This window comes from Anneissia japonica, unplaced genomic scaffold (genome assembly GCF_011630105.1).
Source record: "Anneissia japonica isolate Jap-2015-1 unplaced genomic scaffold, ASM1163010v1 scaffold288031_len342695_cov171, whole genome shotgun sequence".
NCBI lineage: Eukaryota > Metazoa > Echinodermata > Crinoidea > Comatulida > Comatulidae > Anneissia > Anneissia japonica.
Window position 1 is genome coordinate 111,915 of NW_022725829.1, and position 3,954 is coordinate 115,868.

Genomic DNA, 3,954 nt, shown 5'->3' on the forward strand with positions numbered 1-3,954 from the left:
TGGTATTCATTTACATATATACATATTTACAGCCACAAAAATAAATAATTATGTTACATACAAAAAAGAGGAAAATATAACATACAAAATATTTTTTCTCTGGTAGGGCCTACAAATCAGTTTAAAAGTGTAATGTAAAGGATAGAGTGGATTTAAACATTTTCCTAATGGTAATGTTCAAAATAAGTGTCAAGGAAAGTAAGTATGATTGTTGGAAAAAATGGTCAACATTTTATTTTGAATTCTCACCCTGACCTTCGCCTGAGCGCAGTGGGCGAAGGTCTGGATCCGCGTCTAGTTAGCATGAATTTTGTAAGCCAGGACCCATAGTATTTTGTTACGTTTCTTAACAGAGTGGGGTTCGTCCGAACCCCCTGAACCCTCACCCCCTGGATCCACCACTGCAATGTGCTAATAGTTAATATAGCTTTTAACGATGCGAAGTGAAGACGAAGTCCCCCAATTTGGTGATTAAATCGGCAATGCCCTGAGAAAACTTCAAGCAACAAATTGAAATGCTTAAAAAAGAAATTGCATGTTTTACTAGAGTGCACGAGAAGCACACACACAAGACGAGTGACCATTATTTTTTGTTCACGGTAAACAAAGGGGGGTGGCTAGCCACCCTATTCACCACCACCCCTCCAGATCCGCCACTGATTGGGGTTTTGTATTTAAAAAAAACAAACTATATTTGTAATTGAATTATATAATTTTGTAATTGTATTTGTAGATTTACGATTTAGGCCTATATTTTGTAAATGGGAGCAACTTTAATTGTATAATTGTTAATCACCATAGGAATTTAAATTATTTTTACGTATGTAGGTGTGTCAGAAGGTGCACAAATGAATGGTGTAGTAGTGTGAGACAGGGGCGGTTTTGTCAATGCATATTCATGTTATGTGCTACTCATTTATCTATTCTGGAACTGTTGTGTGCCCCATCCCCCTTTGAAAAATTTTGGATCCGCCCCTGTGACAAGTATCAACAGTACAATAATAATGACATCATACCAATTTTCTTCTAAAGTTCAAAACCCACTGTTTTTTGTAAACTTGTGGAAAGGATAACATTGACTAAGTTAGTATAATTTAAGATATATCATTATTTTTATGAATGTGGGTATGTTTGTTTGTTTATTATTTACTCTAAGATAGAGATGGCAGGCTATAAAGGAAATTCCTATTCCCAATTGGATTCACTTACCATATACATTCAGAACAAATAGAACTTTATTATTTGTTAACCTAAAAATCCATTAAATACGACTTGCTATACATAAGGCTATATGCGTCTTCCCCGGAACCGACTGGGGCTTTCCCCTGTCTCCCAGGCAAAGCTTGAGCAAATTTTTAGCTCAAAAATAGAAATAATAGAAATTTTTAAAGTAATTCGTATATAACTCGCACAGGTTGCTGTTCGCACAAGTGGATCTTCTTCCGCTCGAACTAGCATCCGCTCGAAAAAAAAAATCCGCTCGAATTCGCTCGAATTGGCCTTCGCTCGAAGTGTCATCCGCTCGAATTGACTGGTTCCCAGGCTGGGACATGAAAGGTTGTTGTTTGTTGTTATTAAGCAATTCGCGACGTCATCCATACAATACATTCAATCAATCCCGTAACATGATTGGTCTATTTTTTTCTAATTTGCATAATGAATTTTTCCAACATTTTTGTCTATTTAAAAAAAAAGTGTGTAAGTTATGGAGATGGTAACAATCATAAATCGATTATAAATTTAATTATATATTTTTAGACAAAAAATAAACCCTCTTGGCCCACGGCCCATTTTTTGACACCATGACCATGCGTAATATTAACCTGTAGTGTATATATACGAAGAATTTTTCTAGTACTATTAGAGTTGACTAACTGGTACTTGGTGTGGTACTAGGTTTATCGCATTTATGGTTTAGGGGCCGCGGTTTACCTCCCTCCGTTTAGTCATGCTGGATCAAGAGTAGTAAACTCGGCGATCGTGGGTTCGATTCCCACACGGGGCAAGTTTTTTTTAAATTTTTAAATTTTTTATTTATTTTTAAATTTTTTTTGAAGGTCGTGAGTTCGATTCCCACACGAGTCAGTTTTTTTTTAAATTTTTTTTTAAAAGGCAGTTTAGTTGATGGTGATTAATGACAGCAAACCTGGAGGTTGTGTGTTCGATTCCCACACGAACCAATTTTTTTTAAAGGCAGTTTATTTGAGGGTGGATAATGAATAGCAAACCTGGAGGTTGTGTGTTCGATTCCCACACGAACCAATTTTTTTTTTCTTTTTTTTTTTTTTTGGCGGGCGTAATTCATAGACAGGATTGTTCATTCAATTCATATTAAGTTAATGTTTTGATGGTAATTTTTTTTTCATTCAATGGGAATTCATATATTTTATATGAGAAGAATCTATGAATATTCAGCTTTCCGTTTACTGGATCCGCCACTGATTATAGCTCTGGAGTTGGAACATGACCGAAGTCCGTTTTGGTATACCAAATATACCTCGATTGTCGTGATAATGGCCCATTGTTATAGTTATTTCGTTCAGGCAAAATAATACTAACAATAATTTCTGTTTTTATATAGCGCAAATTTATGCTAGAGACCTCTATGCGCTTTACATTAAAAGCAAAATCCAGATCAGAATTAAAAGAAAAAAATGATAGAAAATGAGCAAAAGTCTTTGTACAATCAAATAAACAATAAGAAATTTATCGAAATAAATAACAGGTTAATTTTAATACTTTTTCTTTTTTTTTCATTATAATTGTTTAATTAATAACATTTTAACCAAGTTTTTATCTCAATTATTATACCTCCTCATTCCATTTTCTTAGTTTAGATTTCTTATCTATTCAACTATTTTATTGTTTTACATTTTGTTATGTTCCGGGCTTTCTTTTCTTTCCCTCCAGTAGCCATTGCCTGTATATCCCAAACCCAAGTACCTTTTCTTTCTTATGTTTAGTTAATATTCCCTTCCTTTTATTATAATGTTTCCTTATCTTTTCTTTCCTTTATGTTTCCTTGTCTTTTCTTTCCTTTGAGTCTTTCCTTGCATGTTTCGTTATCTTTTCTTTCCTTTTCCCTTCTTATGTTTCCTTATCATGTTTTCCCTTTTGCTTCTTTCATTTTCGTATCTTTAAATTCCTTTTCCTTTCCTGTATATATAGGCTTACAATATACAATAGGTTTATAACACTTAATACCGAAAGGTCCACTGATTAATCTCAGCACGCTATCTCGTGTTGGGATTCAATATTTCGACATCCATTATTTATGGCGTACATTTCAATACTTGGAGTAGGCCTATGTATTATACTTACTGTACTTTGTAGTTTGTAAATTTTCATTGTTGATTACCACTCTAAACTGTTGAGGGGGCAGGCTAGACTTATTGTATACCTCATCACACGCCTCATTAAAAAAAAATAAAGAAAAAAAGAAAGAAAAAAAATGCACAATCCGTAATAAAGGAGCTATCTCATCTCGGTAACACCCTTAATTTTTTCCAGCCGTCTGGACACTTTACGGAATCTTACTTGTTTACCCTAGTAGAGCGGCTAAGAAGAAAAATCGTACACTTCTGGAATAAAGCATGAAACTTCCCACAGTGATACTATGACACCTAAGGATCATTAAAAAAAAATAGACCCCCAAAAATAAGCAGCTTAGTGGAAGCCATCTTGAAATTCAAAATGGCCGCCAAAATATTTGATTTTTATCAATAATCTTCATATCTACATCACCTAGCACTGTCATTTAAAGGTCTTTACCTATGTATTCAATATCAAGGAGTATTATGCAGTGATCATAAATTATATCAGATGGCCGCCATATAGTTGATTTCATGATGGCTGCCAATTGATATTTTTGTCATTATCTTCATATCAACAGTAACGTAACATAGCCAATCACACATTTAACCATGTTTTTAATATCATAGAGTATCATATATA